The sequence below is a fragment of the Carcharodon carcharias genome, chromosome 1, assembly GCF_017639515.1.
Source record: "Carcharodon carcharias isolate sCarCar2 chromosome 1, sCarCar2.pri, whole genome shotgun sequence".
Lineage (NCBI taxonomy): Eukaryota > Metazoa > Chordata > Chondrichthyes > Lamniformes > Lamnidae > Carcharodon > Carcharodon carcharias.
In genome coordinates this window covers 71,018,069-71,041,917 of record NC_054467.1, presented here as the reverse complement: position 1 = coordinate 71,041,917, position 23,849 = coordinate 71,018,069, and the positions used below count along the sequence as shown (strand labels likewise).

At 44.4% G+C, this 23,849-nt stretch overlaps 1 protein-coding gene and 1 long non-coding RNA gene across 3 annotated transcripts in view; one reads left to right on the top strand and one right to left on the bottom strand.

Moving 5' to 3' along the window:
* The window catches only part of LOC121277646 (tripartite motif-containing protein 2), a 173,923-nt gene that overhangs the window by 116,245 nt on the left and 33,829 nt on the right, over positions 1–23,849 (bottom strand). The gene's annotated exons all lie outside the window — the stretch shown is intronic.
* Positions 1–23,849, top strand: part of LOC121277672 — a 42,925-nt gene that overhangs the window by 7,385 nt on the left and 11,691 nt on the right. Inside the window, exon 2 of the long non-coding RNA XR_005942961.1 lies at positions 1,110–1,157. This is a non-coding gene — a long non-coding RNA (uncharacterized LOC121277672). The remainder of the gene's footprint in view (positions 1–1,109; positions 1,158–23,849) is intronic.

Below are 23,849 nucleotides of genomic sequence, written 5' to 3'. Positions count from 1 at the left end.
GCCATTGCCCCTTGATGCTCAATGGCATTACCATTACTGAATCACCCACTATCAAGATCCTCGGGGTTACCGTTGACCAGAAACTGAACTGCAGTAGCCATATAAATACCTATAAGAGCAGGTCAGAGGCTAGGAATTGTGCGACAAGTAACTCATCTCCTGACTCCCCAAAGTCTTTCCACCATCTAGAAGACACAAGTCAGGAGTGTGATGGAACACTCCCCACTTGCCTGGATGAGTGCAGCTCCAATAACACTCGAGAAGCTTGACACCATCCAGGACAAAGCAGCCCACTTGATTGGCACCACATCCACAAACATTCACTCCCTCCACCACCGATGCACAGTAGCAGCAGTGTGTACCATCTACAAGATGCACTGCAGGAATTCACCAAGGCTCCTTTGACAGCACCTTCCAAACCCACGACCACTACCATCTGGAAGGACAAGGGCAGCAGATAGATGGGAACACCACCACCTGGAAGTTCTCCTCCAAGTCACTCACCATCCTGACTTGGAAATATATTGCCGTTCCTTCACTATCACTGGGTCAAAATCCTGGAACTCCATCCCTAACAGCACTGTGGGTGTACCTACACCACATGGACTGCAGCAGTTCAAGAAGGCAGCTCACCACCACCTTCTCAAGGGCAACTAGGGATGGACAATAAATGCTGGCCCAGCCAGCAAATCCCAGGTCCCACGAATTAATTTTTAAAAAATTGGCATCACAATTTTCTGATTAATATGGAGGGTGGGATTTACTCTGAACCTCCCCCTCTCTGCCATCATAACAAGATTTCTGCTGAACTTCTGGTGGCTGAGAAAAGACCCAAGAAAATTCAACCCCATTTTCTTTTCAAACTTGGATGTGTTCTGAGCCACAGGGCTTGGCCTAGCCCCCTCAAAAGAGCTTTAGTTTTTACTTGGTAACCTCTATCTATATTTATTTTAACCTCATTCAGCACATCTTGACAAATTCTTTGTTAAAGGAATTAATCAACAGAGCATTAAATGGATTTGCTAGAAGCCTGTTATGGAGAAACAATTCTTATTCTCATTTCTAGTTTCGGTCCTGATAATTTGATACTCCTCTTCTTTATTTCACAGGTCATGCTAAATAATCTGATTACATCTACATTATTGCTTTTGGGCATTGTAAGTACATTTTCTCCCATTTAATAAATAGACCAAAAATCGCCTTTTATTGGTTTTCTCAGAATCGCATAGCTACTTCATTCAGGATACTATGCAGACAAGCTGCTCCCAGTGTCATTCTTCATCAAAGATTCAAAAGAACTGGCTGCAGGAACATCTGGAGAGTGCAAATATAAGATTTTCACAAATAAATCCAATTGAGAATTCTGGAGAGTCGTTAGAATGTGAAACCCGCTACCACAAGGAGCAGTTGAGTTGAATAAGGCAGATATGTCTAAAGGGAAGCAAGATAAGCAAATGAGCAAGAAAGAAGTAGAATAGGGTTAGATGTGAAGGTTAAGAAGGAGGCTCTTGTAAAGCACAAACATCAGCAGGGACCAGCTGGGCCAAATGCCTGTTTCCGTGCTGTATATTCTGTGTAAATCTATGTCATTATAAGTATTACGCAGGATGAAAAGTTGGCATGTCAAGAAACGAGCACAACTCCTGTTCCTATCTGTTATCCTTTCAGTTAATCTTCTCCCCATTTCCTTTCCCCCTCCTTGGCTCATTTATTGGGAATTTTTAATCCTAGGATCATCATTTTGAATCCCACGTTGTTTTATTAATTTTTCAATTATTTTTATTGTTTTTTTTTTTGCCCCAAAAATTGCCCTTAAAGTAAATGTTAAAATCAATTCTCCGCATTGGAAGTTGAGAATTTCATTTATTGAAATTTCCTGATTATATATTTTCATCATTTACTGAATTGTCAGAATCATGTCTTACAGAGAGAACAGTTGTTGTATGATAGGTGAACTGAATACCTTGCGAATGGTTAATTTAGGATACATCACGTAACAATGCTTTCTTCAGGTTTTACAGCCTTGGAACACAAAGAATAGTTAGGAGCATATTCCACAATGTAAAATTAAAGAACTGTGCAGCATTTTCCCCAAATTTTATTCTTTCCTTTTTTCTTGAAGACAGTCATTTCATGCTGAGGTATGGTTTCTATGGACACTGCAGTCTAACTTGCTTTTGACGATTTGTAAATCTAGACTGCAGCCAATCCTGCCTCACCCACAGATACTCCTTTTCCAGCTGAGATTACTCTCAGCATTCAGAACTGGCACTGCAATTCAGCAATCAGAAGTGGGAACCATAACTTATTTTTCTTCTTTTTAGCCAGAAGATTATGGGGATAATTTTAACCTAAACCGCTGGATAGGGGAATCAGGCTGATAAGGGATGGATCGCAATGAAAAATTAATTTGGGCTGTGTGTTAAATGGATGATGGAATGAAACCCGTGCAGTCACTCAGATTAGGATTAACCCCTATTGCTCAGGCGTCTGGTTCAAGCAGCCAAAGAGCAAAATTTGGCAGAGATGAACAAACGTCTTAACCTAATTTTTTGCACATTCAGTTGGGGTCTTTTGGAATGAAATTCTCCTCCACTCACTCCACCCTGCCCAACCTGCGTGCAATTTTCCTGTATTATCTGTGCCCAAATAACCCCAGGTTCAGAAACAAAATAATATTCCCTTTTGACTCCAGCTGTAATCCCTCTAATACTTTAGCTAACTCAGCACAAACATATCCAAATATTCACTTGGTATTACTGAACTTTATTGCTGCAAAAAGAGACATGCTGTTGAAGCTCTTTGTCTTGCACTCATCAAGATGTTACAAGAATGCCAAACTACAAAGGGAGCAACAATTTATACTGCATAAGAAAAAGGGTGCTGATTGGTTAGCAAGTTGACCCTGATTGGTTGAGACGTTGCCATGGAGACTGAACCAGGGAAGTATTGTCCCCCACTCTTTTGTTTAATTCAAATAAGGTGCAAAGCCTTTTCCCTGCTGAGGACAGGTCCCTGCATATGAATGTATGCAGCTTCCCATCCTGTTGCCTGTTAGCCTGCCAGTCCAGACTTCTACAGTGGAATAATGCAGAATGAAGGCATCATGACTGCTGCCAGGATACCAGGCATTGATCTGCATGACACGCTGCATATGTTCGCACGCCAGTTGGATGTTGAGGGAGTGAAATCAATTGCCGGAATTAGCATGTGACATAACTGCACCATGGCCTGTGTGCTGTCAATGGCACCCTGCACCATGAGGAATGCTGCAATTGTTGCACCACTCAGGCTGCTTTTCTTTGGCAAGAGAAAATACAAATCTATTCAGCTCTCTTGGAATATAGAGCCTCGGTGACCTCCCTGACTCGAGTGGTTGGTGACCTGAGAGATGCTGCAAATTTCATCTACTCCAGCCTGGAAGGAGCCAGATACTTAAAGATTCATGGCAATGCTGTATTTGCCTTGCTCTGAGGCTGCAGGTGTGGCTGCAGCAGGTGACAGATTTCAGTGAGGACACCCTTAGTGAAGCGGAGATGTCAGAAATACTGATCCTGACTGAGGTTCAGGTAGGAGAATTGGAAGGATATGGCCTCCTGCTAAGAATCCTTCTTCCCCTCCTCCTCCATCTTCCAGTAGCTTGTCCTGCTCTGCGTCACCTCTACTCATTCTCCCTATCGTGCTGTAGTCCAAGGTGGATGAAAACTGCTGCACCCATGTCTGAGGGCAAGTGGTTTGTGCAGAATTCTTGAAGTCTGGGCAAAGTCCTTCAGCAACTGATACACCACTCCCAGTAGACTTCAGCAACAATTTTGGAAGCCATCGAACACTTTAATCAGCAACTAATCTGAAAGTAATTGATGACTTCTTTAAATAATATTGTTAGGGTCCTTCCTGCTGCAGAACACATGTGTGGGGTTAAGAGAGGGAATTAGTTATAGAGTTGAGCTCCATAATTGCAGAGCTGGCAATTACATGAAGCATTACAAAAAAGCATTACATGCTGATTACAAGATGCCCACTCTGCATACTTCTGGCAGATGCTCCCTACAGGTGCACTAACACCCTCTCCAAAATGGTGTGTGGTGTGGCTAGCCCCAGAACTTTGCATGCACACCACAAATACCACTTTGGCAGCAAAGCGGCACTCATAGTGCCAAGAAACCAGGCACCATAGAGCCAAATTCTGCAACCAGTGTCTTCTTATCTCCCTGATGATTCTTAACTATCTTGAACCTGTGCCCTCTGGTTACTGAAGCTCCGTGACAGTAGAAATAGTTTCTCTTTATTTACTCCATTAAAACACTTCATAAGAACATAGAAAGTAGAAGAAGAAGGCCATACTTCCCCTTGAACCTGCTCTGCTCTTTAATAAGATCATGGCTGATCTACCTCAACTCCACTTTCCTGTTGCATCCTCACCTTGCATAATTCTCTTATGGTCCAAAAATATCCATAATTCTGAACACCTCACTTAAATCTCTCTTTAGCCTTCTCTGTTCTAAGGAGAATAATCCCAGTTTCTTTAATCTGCCTAAAAACTGAACTCCCTCAAACAAGTAAAATTAACTGAGAAACCCAATTTTGCAACATTACAAATTTGCAAAAGGGAATCGAAATTTGTGACATGACACCTACACAGCTCTGACCCTGGCTGAAAGAAGACCTTTAAAGAATCGGCAATATAGCAAAAGACCCCAATTAGAAATTTGTAACCAAGTAAATTCACATTTTTTACTTCACCACAATAATCATATTGAATGGGATAATAATCTGAAGATTTATATAATAAAAAATTCACCTTTGCAGTGAGCAGGGGCTTGGTATAAATGGTTCAGTAGTCTGATCACAATCACTGACATGTGCCTGCAAATACTGATTGTAACTTTCACAATCAAAGCCAAACAACGGCAATCCATTTCTTGATTTATGGAACGCTATATGTAACAGTGGGGCACTAATCAAGTTGAGGAAATCATTCCCAGCCCCTGAAGTGTGTCACTGTGAAAATGACAAGTGGCTGCATTGAAATTAAAATACTGCAGCAGCAGAATGTGAGAAAGGCATGGGGGGAGGGTGGATTGTGTTGCTGCTGTCGCGACCTCTTTATGTAAAACGATTCAAATGTGGGGACCGACTGAACCGAGATCTGTAATTACATTCTCCTTAAAGAAAGAATCTAATTTCCTCACAGTGTCTCCACCTCCTTTCAGATAAAACAGACGGATAAGATTATCGCAAAATCCTTTGACCATGATGCCCATTATGTGCAGCATGAATTCTAACATTTTGTTGAATTGTAATCACAGGGTATGATCATTGAAATCAGTTGAAGGAAAGATATTTGCAGGGATTTAAATTCTGTGGATTGTTTTCCTCCACAGAAATTGCAAAATTAAAGTGGTCGGGATGGAAGAAGATTTGCACTTGCATTGCATGGTCCAGTTTTGGGACCCTCCATTTTACTACACAATGATGCTAAAAACTACCTACTTAATCTGCATCCACTTTAGATCTCCTGATGGGCTTGGGGCCCCTTGAGATTACACAGATTTTGTGGTGATACCTCCAGCTCTGCTGCTGCAGCATTACTTGTTAATATTAGGAACTGCATATTATACTAATTAAAAGTGGAGCAACCACCAAAACACATGAAAGGAGATATTTTCCCCTTCCTTCCCCACAGTACCACATTGGTGGAGGTGCAGGACACTAGGCAACCACTAGGTCAGGATCAGAGAAAAGAACACTCAAAGCATTCATGTACTACAATGAACTTTGACATCAATGGTTTGTAAACGCCTCCATGCAACACAAATAATAAAATTGTTCAGTGGTGGCTTAGCAATGGTGCTAGTGTTAAAGCACTGGCTCTCTTTTTGCCCCATTAAAATAAATAATATATAAACAGTCGCCCTATCTTAAGTGAGACAAGGCACTCATAATAACTTCAGCTACAATTCCACTTCTTGAAAAACACTATCAGTTACTCGCAGTGGAAAATAAACATCCCTTTAAAGGAGCACTATCTTCATGAAAAACTGTTTGGAAATCCTTTCTCCGATTGCTTACAAAAACAAGTCATGATTCATGTCATTGTGAATGATGTCATGATAAAAATGACACAGGTCGCTTCTCTCTCTCCCCAAGGTTTCCAATATATGTTTTCACAAAGACATTGCCTCTTTAATTATCAGTATATTGTGTTTAGCTTCCTTCCTAAATGTTCTGGAACAAAGGAGAGACTGAATGTCAGTATGCCAGAAGGGCATAGAAACAGACATTTGCATATCTATCCCACACTGTTCAATGACACATTGCTCTGCATAAATAAGTGTTACCTACCACAGCACAGTGGGTAGCTATTTGTGTCTCACCCTACCCACATCAATAGCAATGCTGAGGTTCCACCCAAAGGCTCTATTGAGGTCGGCCCACAATATCAGCAAGGTCAATGCAGACCAATAGGCTTTATTAATTATCAGCAGTAAGTCCCTCCCTCCCTCACCCCAGCTCCCAAGTCCAACGCGCTGTAAGCTTTGATACAGCTAACGGCTGCAGCTGGAAGAGTTAGCTTTTGTTTTAACATCTCATTTCAATTAAAAAGGGCATCAAAAGGCAATCCACAGACAATGAGACAATGCCTGCCAGCTCAAGACGCCAGTGTGCTTTATACAATGGGGTGAACAAGTGGCCATTACCCCATGCTAGCTAAAAATAATGGGATTTTCACAAACCCCATTGAGTAAATTCCTTACATTTTTTTTACCAGTTATATTGCACAACTGTGTAGCTTTTTTTTAGGTTATTTTAGTACTGCTATACCTTTTTTCCTTTAGACATAAATTTATACAGAAATAAGCAGTCTCTAAGCCTCTGTTCAAAGTTTGATCACCCACATTTTTGCATAACATGCAGACTGTGCACTCACTTTCTTGTCAACTTCCTTTCTAGAACATTCCTTTTAGAAATGTCAGTTTTAAAAGTGAGGCTGTTGAGCCCTTTGATTGTTTTTTAATGCCAAGATGGTAATACACAGGGCACAGATTAATAATAAGCAGACATATTGGAAATTTCTCAATGCAAAGAATTTTCCATCCAGTTAAGCGCTAACCACCCATTTCATGTTTTTATACAGAGCAGCTAACTGACAGTTGGAAAGAGATAAAGAGAGAAGTCAGCAATCTGAAATGAAAAGTAGGAAACACACAGCAAGGCAGCCAGTGCCTGATAGAGAAAGGTTGATTATCACTTGAGTTTTAAAAATGCGTCCTGAAAAATCAACCTATTTTTCAGGTACTGGCTGACTGATTGTGTTATTCTAGAATTTGGTATGTTTGCACAATATTTCTGAAATTTGTTGATTAATTATCTTCACCTCCCTCCTCTCCTTACACAGGTCCCTTTTTCTGGGTGGTAAAGGGGAATTTGGGTGGAAATTAATTGAACATTTGCCTCCTATAGAGGTACCATTCCCAAATATATTTTGTAGACAATTGCTTTAGCTGATTCCTTCCCAGCCTCACTGTTAAATGGAGACTCTTTAAATAAAACCTTTGAAAGAAGATGGGTGCTTAGCCACAGCACCAGGTGAAAGCCCAGCTGCTTATTGTCAATTGAGGGTTAAAGCACTCATTAAAATTTAATGAGTTTGTGGAATTATCAATTGTGTCTGCTACTCGTGGAAGCATGAGTGCATCTTGCCACAGCCTGCCTATTCTCATGCTAATCCCTACTTCCTTTCAATGGCTCCTCATACAGCTTTGATCAGATAATGGTGTTTTTGTTGTTGTTGTTAATTGCCTATTCCTCTCTCATTTCGGCCTCATGTACACTTCATTATTCTTTCCTGTCTCTTCAATTTAATTGTGCACCAAGCAACATAAAACCGAGCAAAAATGTAAGTTTCAAAAATCATGTTTCTGCCTATTTAGTGATTAGCATTTCATAAGAATTTTAAAATTAGCCTTTCAATCAATGACTGAAAGTCGCCTGAACATTCTCATCAATATGCAGCCTCCAGAAATGGATTCATTCAGGCTATTGTCAACCTCTGCTGGGGTCTGCGGCAGCTGTTTGTAACTCTACCCATGTAGTATCCATTTACCATGTACGAGACATAAGGCACGACCTCTGCTATCTGTGCTAGTGCCATTTTCTAACAAAATATATATTTTTTTCCAGAGGGGGTTGGGCCTCACCTTAGTCTCCATCTAAAACAGGAGATGAACCGATAAACTTTTCATAGTTAATTGAGTAATGCTCAGTGGTGCAGACCATGGAGCTAGCTGCTTCAGATATTAATGCTCAACACTGATTATTCATCCAGTTGGATGACTGCCAACCACAGCCCTGCCTCACTCCACCCTCTGACATCTTGTGTGTGATGCCAACCCTACAGGATTGTGTTGGAGTCTCCATGAATTCAATTTTAATCTTCTGGATATTGCTGCAAACAGCCCAGAAGAAAGACCATAGGGGCATTAAAAATTGTGTGCTATTTATTGTTCATGTACATTTAAGATGAAAATATTGCAGATAAGAAAAAATGCCTGTTTGGCTGTGGGAGTCCATGTGATGGCATCTCTAGAAATATGTCCATATATTCTAATCAGAATTGGCAGCTCCAGTAGCAGGGTAAACTAAACAAAAGAAACTTATAGAAGAGACCTGTATATAAATAGCACTATATCACATTTCAGAAACACATCCTCATACAATGATTTAATTTAAAACTTGGCTGTTGTGTCGGTAAATGCAGCAGCTATTTTGCAAAAGCATCAATAAAATTAATGACCAATTAGTTTGTTTTTGATGGTAACATAAAAGCAAAATACTATGGATACTGGAAATCTGAAATCAAAACAGGTCATCTACCTGAAACGTGAACTCTGTTTTTCCCTCTCCACAATGTTGCCAGACCTGCATTTTTGTTTTTTATGATTGTTTTTGGTGGTGTTGGCTGGAGGAGGAATGTTAATCAGACACCAGGAGAACACTCTGCTCTCTTTCGAATTGTGCCACAAGATACGACATGCTTCATGTTCATGCATATATAATGAGCTGAAAAGTAGAGAATCTGGCACGGAAACCTGTCATGCCGGTTGGCGGGAAATGCTCCACTTTTCACACCCGCCACCACACTTAAGTTTCCCGAGTGGAAAATTCCACCTCAAGTCCCATCCTCATCCCTTCCTATCTCTGTAAACATCTGCAGTTCTGCAGGCCTCTGAGATCTCTATGCTCCTCCAATTCTAGCCTTTTGCACATCCCCAATTTCCCTTAATTTCTCTAATTAGTGGTTGTGTCTTCAGCTACCAATGATTGAATTATCTTCAATATTTGCCTGATTCTCTGGAATCAGCAGACAAAACCTCAGTTTAATATTTCACCCAAATGATTGCACCTCTGACGCTGTAGTACTTCCGCAGTGGCAACTGAGATTATGTTCTCTAGGTCATGAGTGCAACTTAAACCCACAATCTTCTGACTCAGAGGCAAGCATGTCACCCACTGAGCCAGAATGACTCATGTAGTTAGAGTGCCAAGGACCATAGAACAGGATACCAACAGGAGAGAAGACCAGATAAACAAGGAAGCAGTGGCTGGATGATGTCAAATTTGAGATTTAAAAGCCTGTAGCTAGTTGATGGACGGGAGGTTACATATCTTAAGCTTTTGAGATCTTGAAATCGAATGACTTACAGCTGCAGCCATTGAAGAATTTCAGATGAGCAGCTCTCTTCATTTATCAGAACAACAAGAAACAACTTTCACTTATGTAGCACATTTAACACAGCAAAACATTCAAAGGTGCTTCACAAGAATGTTATCAAACAATACCTGACAGCAAGACGCGTAAAGAACATTAAGAGTGACAAAGGCTTGACCATAGAAATGGGTTTTAAGGACTGTCTTAAAGGACAAGAGAGTGATTGAGAGGCAGAGAGCTTTAAGGAGGGAATTCCATTGCTGAGGGCGTTGGTAGCTGAAGACACAACCACTAATTAGAGAAATTAAGGGAAATTGGGGATGTGCAAAAGGCTAGAATTGGAGGAGCACAGAGATCTCAGAGGCCTGCAGAACTGCAGATATTTACAGAGATAAGAAGGAATGAGGCCATGGTGGGACTTGGGGTGGAATTTTCCACTCGGGAGACTTAAGTGTGGTGGCGGGTGTGAAAAGTGGAGCATTTCCCGCCAACCGGCATGGCAGGTTTCCCCGCCAGATTCTCTACTTTTCAGCTTATTATATATGCATGAACATGAAGCATGTCGTATCTTGTGGCAGGGCTGGCTGGGATTTGTCCACCCCCTTCAAGATCTCATTGGCTCATATATCTAGGCGCCATATTTAAACCACACCCGTGCACATCATTCACTCTCTGCAGCCCAGGACTGGTTGTGGCGAGCAATGTCCCCAAAAGGTAAGAAGTCAACTGTTCCCAAGTTCAATGACAATAAGCTGGTGTACTTCTGTACACTGTGGAGGCACACCAGGACATTCTTTATCCCTGTGATAGCAGAAAGAGGTCCACCAACCTCACCCATGCCAGCTTGGGATCAGATTGCCAGGGCGGTCAGTGCCAATACTCCTCAGAGGAGGACCACCATCCAGTGCAGGAAGAGGAGGAATGATCTCACCCATTCCTTCAGAGTAAGTCAACCTTCTCCTCACCGTCAGCTCACACTCTCACAAGGCCATCAGGCATTCACAGGGTCACAGTCCATAGGGATCTCACACACTACCAGTACAAGGGACATCACCACTGACTCTCTCAAACACACTTCGACACCTTCATCTCTGCTCACATCCTGTGCAGCTCACATCCTTAGTCCTTACACAGGTCCACTTAGCACAGACATCTGCCTTGGCATCTGTCCTGCTCACAGTCTGTCCACTTGTCTTTACGCAGGACAAGATCGTCTACAACAACAGGGAGAGATCCCAGACTGGAGGGGAGACGCCTGAGCTCAGAGCTCTTACCCAGTATGAACAGCGTGTAGCAGAGCTGGTCAGCAAGGGTCAGGACTGTGCCTGCACCAAGGATGAGACCAGCATCTCCCAAGCCAGTGAGGACCCATCAACAGCTCATCGGTCACCCAGCAAAACTGTGAGAGCATTGTTATGTTGGTGACTATGCAGCCAGTCACTAATTATCTCTTGTCTCTTTAACAGGCACCAGCAGGAAAAGGATGAGGCCCACCTGCAGCCAGCCCAATGGCCCCAGACCCCACAGCACCTCAGATGAGGATCCTGAGGGCCCACTAGATGGAAAGCCTGTCACACCCACACCCTCCAGCAGCACAGAGACACACACCTCGGTGGAACCCAGTTCTAGAGCAGGCTCAGGGTCACCATCTGGTGAGAACAGCATAGCTGTGCCTGCTGAATCCGAGTCAGATGACGAGCCCCTGGGCTCCGCCTTCACTCCGATGTTGGAGCTGCAAAAACAGGCATGGGAACATCAGGTAGGGTTGTCACATGCTGTCACCAGATTGCAGTGGGCAATGGAGGAGTCTGTCCACCTTCAGTCTGATATCATTGTGCCAATATGCAGTGCACCGAGATCAACACTGGGAGGATGATGACCACCATACAGCCCTTTGTCCAGGACATTGTGCCTGATCTGCGCCAGGACCTGTACTCCATCACTCTAGTCATAGTTGGGATCCATCAGTGGCTAAACAAGAAGCGGATGGGGCACCTCCCTGTCTTGACTTCACTCCAGATGCCCCTGTCCTCAAGGAGTCAGGGAGGGGCCCTTGGGCACCCATAGGGAGGAGGATCATCAGCTGGACACCCTGGGACTATCCACCCAGATGACTCTGAGAGTGTCCAGCCGGTCCTAATCCCCTTTGCTTGTGACCTCATCAGCTGCAACTCCACTTGCCCCACAGCAGGAGACGCAAAGTAGGCCGGGCTCTCCAGAGGCCCGCCAAGATCATCACAGGCAACAGGTCGTAGCAGTCAGCAGGCTGCTGCCACTTCTGCTGTGGATGTCGGGGATGCACCAGGACGTAGGGGTGGGGTATGGAAAGTTAAGAAATACTAAGAACACAAAGATAACATGGGTGTCCATGATCTGTATATAATGTGCACAAATGTAAATAGATTTTGACTCATTCCACTTCTCATGTTGCGTATGCCTCATCTATCTGATGTTCTGTGGTCAGTCAAGTGTCACAGATGCCCCCACTCCTTCCAGATGTCCCACCCTCTGCCTCCACTCTGTGGTGTCTAGAACCGTCTCATTACAGTGCCTGACTGGTCTCTGCACAGTCTCAACATGAGTGAAGCGTCTTTCTCTAAGAAAGTTGCAGCTAGCTAAGGCACTTCTGAGAACCATCCCTGACAGGTATTGCCTCTTGAGTTAAGAACCCAGAAGCTGCTTTAGTCCCCGATGCTTCTGCAGTGAACAGTGCTCAGTGTGGATCTTAGAGGATTGAATGGCGATGCGCATGGAGCTAGTGCATCTTTCATTAGCCTCCATGTACTTTCCTTCAGCCTTGTATATGTTTTACATATGAATCCAAACTCAGAGCTCTTATGTACTCCTGTCTGCCTGCAGCCTTATCTCATGTCCATGTTTACATCTGAACATCACCCCAACATTAGTCCCCACCTTCCCATCTCCATGATTTAGAGCTATGAACCTCGGTGACAAATAGTAAGCTTGTGATTCCTGCTAGATGGTTAAAACTGCAACCTAGGAGTTGTGTGCAGAGGCCCCAGGTGCCTGACTTGGACACGGGAGAATGCAGCACTGGGCCAGAAGGTCTGGCTAGTGTCTTGTCACATTAACCTTCTGCCAGCTCTGAGATGGTCAATTGACATGGTAATGTGCATCTTACCGTTGCATCGGTCTGCCTGGGTTCCATGTGCATTTGTCAAACTTTTGGAATGAAAATGTGGAAGTCTCAAATGGGATCAGAGCGAGTCTCCGAGATATCTGATGTATGCTCTTTATTACCAATGATTGGGGTCCTTTAGGCCCAGATGGAGTGTCAGCAGTTTCCTTTGTGTCCACAAATGCCATGGCTAGGCAGCACAGGACACTGGGAAACGCCAAATGGAGGCATGGTCATGGTGCTTGACAGACTTTAGACTTTGCTGCTCCTGAAGGATTCATTGGCACTGAATGGTGAGCTGAAGTGCAGCCTCACATCCATTACTGAGAGTTACAGATGAATGTGTCCTGAAGATAGATTTAGTGCTGGGACTGAGTATGATGATGAGGCCTGAACACTTGTCTCGCCTGAACCATTGCCTGTGCAGACAAACCGCAGTGCGGATATAGAATCAACCTCATACATGAAAGCTGAAGGCTCACCACCGAATGATGATTGTCCTCCTTGAGGCACCTTGCCAGACTGCAGGCATACTGCCACAAGAGCACTGAGGATTGCAGTGCTGTTGCTGCCTCTTGAAGGCTGCTGTTGGCAGTGGAATGCTGGTAAGATATTTGAAGAGGCCGCACCATCTCAGCTCTGATCACAAAACACCCTGTAGCAGTAATCACCCCATTACAGAAATGACACATGCCCTCGAGGCTGCCATACCTTCCAAGGATGATGACATCATGACACAAGATTGTCACTGCTCATTCAGAGATGGATGTGCTGAGTTGACCTGATTAGGATCACAACCAAGGTGGTAAGGTGGATCTAGCATGGAGGACACTAATTAAAGAGGCTCGTATGACTAGTCGTCATCATCCTCCTGAACCTGGTGGATCTTAGCATGTCACATGCATGTCTGCCTGGTCTGGCCTGCACTATGTCCTCTTCCTCTGGAGCCTCACTACCTCACCCTCATCGAGCTCAGCCCTTTCGATATCCTTTTCATTGGAGGAGATGTGCAGCTCCTCCATTTCTCCATCTAGCATGACATTCCCCCTTTGGAAAGCCAGGATGTGTTGAGTGCAGAAAGTCATGATGATGTATGAGGCCTTCTGTGGAGAGTACTGGAGAGCGCTGCCTGACAAGTCCAGTCATCTGAAATGTACCTTCAGCATGCCCATGGTCTGCTCAGTCAATGAGTGTGTTGCAGAATGAGCTCATTGTACCGCTCCTCTGAGGCACATTGTGGCCGACAAACGGGTGTCATCAACCACATCCTTTGCGGGCAACCTTTGTCACCAAGGAGACAACCTTGGATGCACTGAGGGCCCTCGAGATCTGTGGCATCTACGAGTGACTCAAGATGTAGGAGTCTTGGGAATTTGTAGGATATCTCACACATACCTGCATTATCCGCTTCTGGTGGTTGCAGACCAGCTACACATTGAGAAAGTGGAACACTGTCCTGTTGGTGAATTGTGCTGGCTGTTCCCAGGGAGTTCCTAAAGCCACATGTGTGCAGTCGATGGCATCCTGCACCTGTGGGAATCCGAGGATCACCGAAAATCTCACTGCTCTGGCAGGCTGGCTGTGTTCATGCAGGGAGAACTAGGCGTAATTGTGCGCTTTGCCAATTAGGGCATCTGTAATCTCTCAAATGCATTTGTGAGCAGATGCTTGAGAAATCCCGCACAGGTCCCCAGTGGATCCCTGAAACGAGCCACTGGTGAAGAAGTTCAGAATGATGGTCACTTTTAGAGCCACTCACAATGGATGGCCTCCCAGTCCCTGTGGCGTCAGCTCCTTTCGGAGAATGCGGCAGATGTGAGCCACCACATCCCTAGACATGCATAGACATCTACGGCACTGTCTCTCGCTCACCTGGAGGTATGAGAGGCATCTTCTGTACACCCTTGGTCTTGCCAGATGCTTCCGCTCAGTGGCTCTGTCAGCCTCAGCTTCTGGGGTCTTGGGGGGGCCCCACTGGCCCTTGTTCCTCAGGGTGAGGCTCTTCCCTTAAGTCAGCCTGATGGCAAAAGGCCCTTCTTCTTAGTTGCCTGATTGCCAGGATGAACACAACATTGCCTGCTCCAACCATGAGGCACTCATGCTCATCTCTGCAGAAACATTGAACAGGAACATGAATGAACAGAAGCCTGCAATAGTCACCTTCCTGTCACTAACTAGTGAGTCATTGTGGAGCCTGTGGGTCACTTTCATCCCAGACATTACATCCCCATTAGTCCCTTGGAACACTATTCCAGGCTTCTGGATCACCAATAGGGCACCTACCATCCCAACCACCCCCGCTTGGAACTGGCTGAGTTCTGCTGGGCGAGGGAAGCCTCAGTCAGGGCACTGTCAGATTATATCCTTAGGAGGGCACAATAGCCTCAACTTGCACTCATGTTAAGAGAGTATTGTGAGGGAGGGGCTTTCAAAATCTTAAACTGCCAGCTGCAAAGTTTAGAGGTCTTGGGGCTATTAGGCATATGCACTTTGGCCTTTGGCCATTTCCAGTTGGTTCCTTCTGACACTCGGGATTTCCCACAAGAGAGACAAAGGGTCTTTGAAAGCCAATCCAACAAGGGCCCCAATCAGTTTTATACTCTCACAAGAAAGTGCAAAATGAGCTAAGGCGCCACATTCCCTAAATTAGCTTTTGACTGTTTCTAACATGTCTCAGCTGTGCCTTCCTCTCCATTTGGTTAAGTGGAATTTAGTTGGTCCCCCTTCATTCGACCCACAAGTGCAGTGGTCCACTCCTCCCACAAGCCCTGAGAGTCGTCTCCTGGCAATGTTTTTCCTAATTTGGATTTCAACATCCGTCATTGGATCAGCTTGGAAAATGTTGGTGCTGAGGTTTTACTACCAGACCAGCTTCGAGATCTCCCCACCACCGCCCCCCCACCCCCGCCGGTGACTGTCAAAATCCCTCCCTTTGTGCTGGAGGAGCAACATGTTCAGGTTTATCACCCTCCTTGCTCCCCCCCTCTAATCTTGATCCCATCGTTATCGTGTTGATATCCCTGTTCTGCCCCCTGAACTGTTTGAAGTTGATGTTCCGATGCCCCATGTAGAACTGACCCCTCCCTGTTTTGAGGCCCATTGTACTGTGACTTACAGATTCCTCCCATGAGAGCACTGAGTGTCCTCCCTCCATATTACCTATTCCCCATTTAGAGGCTGCAGATGTCTCCTCTGACTGTGACTGTGCCATATGTGGCCCAGTATCAAGCCACTAACCCCCAGGACTGACGTGTGTGAGGAACTGACCATGCCCTGCCCACCATACTGGGCACGACTGATACAGAACTGACAGACCCTCCCCCTCGCTGGACTGGGACCAGCTCAAGTGTACCAAGCATAGCTCTCTACATTGTGGCACAGGTCCACAGGACTGACTACTTTCTGGCCCCAACTACCTGATTATCCGTGGCTCTATTGCTCAGGACTGTCTATGCTTTCTGTCCCCAACTAATTTCCTATCCCCCTCAGTCATGTGTCTCTGTGCTCTCTTCCCCAGTTGTACCCCCCTCAGTCAAGCCTTTGCCCCTTTCCTCACCTCTGTCTTGTCTCACACCTTGCCCCCAGTCAAGCCTTTGCCCTCCAGCACCTTCCGCCAACCCTCCTGCCTTCCCACTGGTCTTGCATGGTAAACCTTGGTTCTGACCCCAACTTGAGTTCCTGTTGGTCTTGGCTGTGCAGCTTTGGCACTGAGTTGGAGCAGCCACGAGCGCAGCGCAATGAAAGGTAGGTGACGATACCTCGAGGTCACAGGTGAATTGGTGCTTGCCAGGCGCACGTCACTTATATCCAGTTGTGAAGCATGCCGGCCTAATTAGCCGCCGGTGTGGCTAGTTGATCTGGAGGGATGGCAGGGTTGGGGGTGGGGGGGCGTGATTCTGGTAAGCTGCCTCTTTAATGAGTATTCATGATATTCAAATTGATGCAAATGCAGTTCTCGACATGGTGCAGTGGGTATATATTAGCGGCCATGAGTTAGGAGCAGAAAATTGCGAATTTTTTTTTTATGCCGGTTGGAAACTGACTTTTGACTGTTGTCTACATTTTCCCACTCCGCCCACCACGACACCCATCACTGACGGGACTGGAAAATCCAACCTCTGGAAACAAGGGTGAGAATTTTAAAGTTGGGATTTTGCTGGTCCAGGTGCCAATTTAGGTGAGTGAGCACAGGGGTAATTGTAGAATAAAGGGTTAATATTGAATGTATAAAAGATAGTTACATCATCAGTGATGTAAGATCACAGGATAAATGAGCATGAAGAGAGATAGCTCTATGTAGAGCTTCATGCAGACACTATCTTGTAAATAGCATAATGTTAAATAAGAGTTTGCTAACAGTATCGCCTCCAGCCTTACCAATAAATGGCTACCACATACCAGAGCAAAACCAACAATAACAGATGGTGGCAACAGTTAAAAACGATGAAAGGAGTAATCAGTGAAGAGCCCAGAGACTAGAAGGAGCAGCGAGGGAAACAACTGCACGACAAGGGCTGTACAGGAAAATCTTCAACCATACCCCAGATGAAGTGAGAGTAAAAAGGAAGAGATGGAAAATGTATTACCTTTACCAGAATGCTTTTACCATGTGGAAGGCCCGGATCAAGCCAATAAGTGGCAGAACTGGTGTTGCGGGTTTACCAAGTACAGAACGGCATAGGGATCAGCAGAAAAGACTAGCAAGGAGCAGGTCAGTACCTTACTATATGCCATAGGCAGCAGCGCAGACAATGTAATGGTCAGACAGGGTATAAATGAAGAGACAGCATCACATTAAGAAGACATTAAAGCCTGCGATACTTACCTTAGTCTTCGAAAATACACCATCATAGAGCGAGCAAAAATTATTAGGAACATCAAAAGACTGGGAGAGAGGATAGCTTCCTTTATTAAGGATCGGATAGCAGAACCCTGAATACAGAGCCCAGAAAGACGAATTAATTAACGATTGCATTGTTGTGGGAGTCTTAGAAGAGACACTGTCAGATTTTTTTGCAGTCCTAGGAAGACATGATCCGATTGATAGCGGTATAGATAGAGGCACAAGCAGAAAAGAAAAAGCAAAACAAACATTTTACTCGAGGCAAAAAAGAAATCTCACAGAGAAATCAAGCTGATACAGTCCAGTTAAATTTAGCACACCTAAACCTGAACAGAAATAAAGAGAAGCCGCAGTAGCTGCTATTACTCAGTGTTCTCGTTGTGGCGGGAAAAGGCTGCATCGACACAAGATTGTCCCAGCAAAAATACAGAGTGCCATTCATGCAAGAAGAAAGGACATTTTAAATCAGTATGCCACTGAAAACAGCTTTTAACCAAACAATTAAAGGAGAAACAGGTGTACTATCCAGGAAACTGAAAACATTCAAGAAGTTGAAGAAGAACAAGGACTAGAAGTAGCATTCTTGGGAGAAGGCACGCAATCAAATGGAGTGCAAACATTATGGTCAATGGACATAAAACCAACTTCAAGTTAGACATTGCAGCAAATGTCTCAGTTATGTCAGGTACAGAAAAGTGGATAAAACCAGAGATCCTCCAGCCATCAACCATAAGATTCCATGGTTCAGGAAGCATTCAGCTGAATGTCAAGGGACATTTGACTGCTCAACTTCAGCATAAAGAAAGAAATCACAGAAACCTTGTTTGTGATTCACAATCAAGGATGCTCACTGTTAAGTCAAAAATCTTACAACTCATCTATAAAGTTGATGAACTAGAAAGCTCAGAAAAATCAACAGAATTCAGGGTAGAATTCCCAAAACTATTTAGAGATCTGGGGAAGCTGAAAATGGCCTATTGCATCACATTGAGACCAGATGCAAAAACAATGTGCTTGTTCACCCCAGGGAAGGTTCCACACCCACTTTTAAAGAAGGTGAAACAAAAAATAGAATCCATGCTATATCAGGGAGTCACCTCACCAAACCCACAGACTGGTGTTCAGGCATGGTTGCTGTAGCAAAACTGAACAGCTGCATATGTATCTAATAGAAACATAGAAACTAGGAGCAGGAGTAGGCCATTTGGCCCTTCGAGCCAGCTCCGCCATTCAATATGATCATGGCTGATCCTCTATCTCAACGGCATATTCCCGCTTTCTTTCCATACCCCTTAATGCCCCTAATATCCAAAAAATTATCAATACACTCAGTGACCCAGCCTCCACAACCTTCTGTAGTAGAGAATTCCACAGGTTGACCACCCTCTGAGTGAAGAAACCTTTCCTCATCTCAGTTCTAAATGGCCTGCCCCATATCTTGAGACTGTGGCCCCTGGTTCTAGACTCCCCAACCAAGGGAAACAACCTCCCTGCATCTAGTCTGTCTATCCCTGTTAGAATTTTATACTTCTCAATCAGATCCCTCCTCATTCTTCTAAACTCTGGTGAATACAGGCCCAGTCAAACCAATCTTTCCTCATCAATCCTGCCACCCTCAGTATCAGCCTAGTGAACCTGCACTGCATTCCCTCTGTGGCAAGTATATCCTTTCTTAGGTAGGGAGATCAAAGCTGCACATAGTACTCCAGGGGTAGTGTCACCAAGGCCTTGTATAACTGCAGTAAGATACCTTTACTTCTGAACTCAAACCCTCTTGCAATGAAGGCCAACATACCATTTGCCTTCCTAATTGCTTGCTGCACCTGCCTATTTACTTTCATTGACTGGTGTACAAGGACACCCAGATCCTTTTGTACATCCACATTTCCCAATATATCACCATTTAAATAATACTCTGCCTTTCTGTTTATCACACCGAAGTGTATAGCTTCACATTTATCCACGTTATACTGCATCTGCCATGTGTTTGCCCACACACACAACTTGTCTAAATCGCCCTGAAGCCTTCTTGCATCTTCCTCACAACCCTGCCTAGTTTTGTGTTGTCAGCAAACTTGGAAATAGTGCATTTGGTTCCCTTATCCAAGTCATTTATATATATCGTGAATAGCTGGGGCCCAAGCACTGATCCCTGCGGTGCACCACTAGTCACCATCAGCCACCCGGAAAAAGACCCATTTATTCCCACTCTCTGTTTCCAGTCTGTCAACCAATTCTCAATCCATGCCAGTATATTACCCCCAATCCCACGTGCTTTAATTTTGCCCATAAGCCTCTTATGTGGGATCTTATCAAAAGCCTCCTTGTAATCCAAATATACCATACCCTGGTTCTCCCTTATCTATCCTACTAGATATATCCTCAAAAAACTCTATTAGAGTAGATTAGTTAAGCATGATTTCCCTTTCATAAACCCATGCTGCCTTTGTCTAACCCCGTTAATGCTTTCCAAGTATTCTGTTCCCATGTCTTTTATAATAGACTCTAGCATTTTCCCCACTACTGAAGTGAGGCTAACTGGTCTGTAATTCTCTGTTTATTCTCTCCCTTTTTAAAATAATTAATTTGCCACCCTCCAATTTGTAGGAACTGCTCCAGAGTCTATAGAATTTTGGAAGATGACCACCAATGTATCCAATATTTCCAGGGCCACATCCTTTAATACTCTGGGACGTAGATTATCTCGCCCTGGGGATTTTTCAGCCTTTAACCCCATTAATTTCTCTTGCACCATTTTTTTTACTCATCCTGATTTTCTTTAATTCCTCCCTCTCACTCGATCCTTGGTTCCCCAACGTTTCTGGGAAATTATTTGTGTCCTCTTTTGTGAAGACAGAACCAAAATATGTGTTCAATTCTTCTGCCATTTCTTTGTTCCCCATTATAATTCCCCCCGTTTCTGACTTGTAAGGGATCTACATTTGTCTTTGCTAATCTTTTTCTCTTCACATATTTATAGAAGCTTTTACAGTCAGGTTTTATGTTCCTGCAAGTTTACTCCATTTTCCCCTTCTTGATCAATCTTTTTGTCCACTTTTGCTGAATTCTAAACTGCTCTCGATCCTCAGGCTTGCTGCTTTTTCTGGCAATTTTATATGCCTCCTCTTTGGATCTAATACTATCCCTAATTTCTTTTGTAAACCATGGTTGAGCCAAATATCCTGTTTTAGTTATGCACTAGACAGGAATGAATAATTGTTGTAATTCGTGCAAGCGTTCCTTAATTATTAGCCATTGCCTATCCACTTACTAGTTTAGTAAGATTCCCAATCCATCATTGCCAACTCACACCTCATACCCTCATAGTTCCCTTTATTTAGATTCAGGACCCTATTTTTGGATTCAACTTCTTCACTCTCCATCTTAATAAACAATTCTATCAATTTATGTTCGCTCTTCCCCAAGGGATCTCGCACAACAAGATGGTTAATTAATCCTTTCTCATTGCACAATACCCAGTCCAGGATAACCTGCTCTCTAGTTGGTTCCTCAACGTATTGGTCTATAAAACCACCATGTATACACTCCAGGAAATCCTCCTCCACAGTATTATTGCGAGTTTGGTTTGTCCAACCTATATGTAGATTAAAGTCACCCATGATTACAGTTGTACCCTTACTGCATGCATCTCTAATTTGCTGCTTAATGCCTTCCCTTACATCTCCATTACTTTTTGGGGGCCTATAGACAACCCCCACCAACATTTTCTGCCTTTTGGTGTTTCTTATCTCCACACAAATAGATTTCACATCATGATTTTTCAAGCCAATATCTGTCCTCACTATTGCATTGATTTCCTCCTTTACTAACAACGCTACCCGACCTCCTTTCCGTTTGTCTGTCCTTCCTAAATGTTGAGTACCCCTGGATGTTCAGTTCCCATCCTTGGTTGCCCTGCAGCCATGTCTCCATAATTGCAACTATATCATAACCGTTTATATCTATTTGCGCTGTTAATTCATCTACCTTATTGCGAATGCTCCGTGCATTAAGATACAATGTCTTTAGACTTGTCTTTTTAACCTTGTTAGTCTTCTTAGCTTTATTTTGCACTATAACCCCATTGGTTTTTCACCCTTGTTTTTCTGCCTTCCACTTTTGCTTCTTACATTACTGTCTTTTGTTTCCATCCTTGTTTCCCCCTCCTCTGTCTCCCTGCTCAGGTTCCCACCCCTCTGCCACTCTAGTTTATCTAGTTTAAACCCTCCCTGACTGCGCTAGCAAACACCACCTCCCCACCCCCCGAGGACACTGGTCCCAGTCCTGCCCAGATGTAACCTGTCCTGTTTGTACTGGTCCAACCTTCCCCAGAACCGGTCACTGGTCCCAACGCCCCAGGAATCTGAAACCCTCCCCCCTACACCATTTCTTCAGTATCCTGTTATTTCTACTCTCGCTAGCATGTGGCACTGAAACTAATCCTGAGATTACTACCTTTGAGGTCCTACTTTTTAATTTACGTCCTAACTCTCTATATTCAGCTTGTAGGACCTCATCCCTTTTTCACCTGTCGTTGGTACCAATATGTACCACGACCATTGGCTGTTCACTCTCCCCCTTCAGAATGCCCTGAAGCCCCTCTGAAACATCCTTGACCCTGGCACCAGGGAGGCAACATACCATCCTGGAGTCTCTTTTGCAGCTGCAGAAATGCCTGTCTGTTCCCCTGTGTTGATCTCACAGAGTTAAATAGGGTGGGGGAAACGGAGATCCGCCCAGTGGCATCTGTGGATAAGAGTCTGGCAACGGTAGCAAAAAGTATCATTTTTACAAAATTGGATGCTGACAGTGGCTTCTGGCAGTTACCTCTGGATGAGGAATCCAAACTACTGACTACATTTACCACACCTTTCAGGAGGTATTGTTTTAATCACCTACCTTTTGGAATCACGTTGGGTCCAGAGATTTTACAGTGAACAATGATAGCCATTTTGAAGGGACTGGAAGGGGTCATCTGCCACATAGATGACATCCCCATCCACGGGTCCACCACATGGGAACATTAGTGGGTGAGAGAAGAGCAGTGCTGCAGTTCTTGAAGGAGCAGACCTAACTCTCAACAATAAGTGTGAGTTTTCACAACCCACTATAAATTTCTTGGTATATGTCATTCACGCAACAGGCATTAGGGCTGATCCTCAAAAGGCCAAGACCATGAAAGATTTGCCACCACCCCACAATGTTACGGAGCTCCAGTGCATCATGGGGATGGTCAATCAGGTAGGAGAGTTCCTCCCTAACATGGCACATGTGAAGTGACCACGACAACAGCTTCTCAAACAAGGTCAGGCATGTTGTTGCGGAGAACATCAACAAATTTTGTTCTAGAGCATTGAGAACGTACTTACATGCTTCCAGGCACACTGGCCTGGAACAGCCAACAATAGTTGCTGCGGATGCATTAGCGACCGGACTAGGACCCTTACGCTTTCAAATCTAGAAAGATGGAACCATTGACCCCTGCACTGTGTGTCTAGATCATTGAGTGAAACTGAACAAAGGTACACAATGATTCAAAAGGAGGCACTGGCAGCCACCTGGGTCTATGAGAAGCTCACCAATTATGTCCCAAGCCTCTAGTTCAAAATAGAAATGGACCACAAACCATTGGTGACCTTATTAAATATCAAGGAAGTAGCAAAGATGCCACCCAGGGCTGAATTTTGCCTTTGGTGTGCAGGGCCGGGCTCCACACGTCCATGTGTAAAATAACGTGCAGTGACGTCGGGCAAGCATCCAGATGGCACCGCGTGCTATCACGATATTTTGCTGGTGGGTATGCAATGATGTCCAACGCACACCCGCCATTAATTAACAGGCCAGTTAAGGCCCTTAAGATGCCAATCGACACAGAGTTTTTGGCGCTAGTGCAATCTTCGGGTTGGCGCATGGGCGCAACGGGCAGGTGGGTAGGAGATATTTGTATTAACCTCATCTACAGGCGGGATAAGAAGGCTCAGTGGGGTCGCGAGTGTGCACAGTCAAGCACTTATTTCTGGAAGTTTTTGAAACTTATCTATGTGATCTGCAGTACTTCAGCATGCATCCCAGCTACTTTTTCTGGACTCTTAATCTTCAGGTCAGCACTCTGCAGTGAGGAATCTTTTCTGGGCCTACAGGTTTCAGGAAGCCTT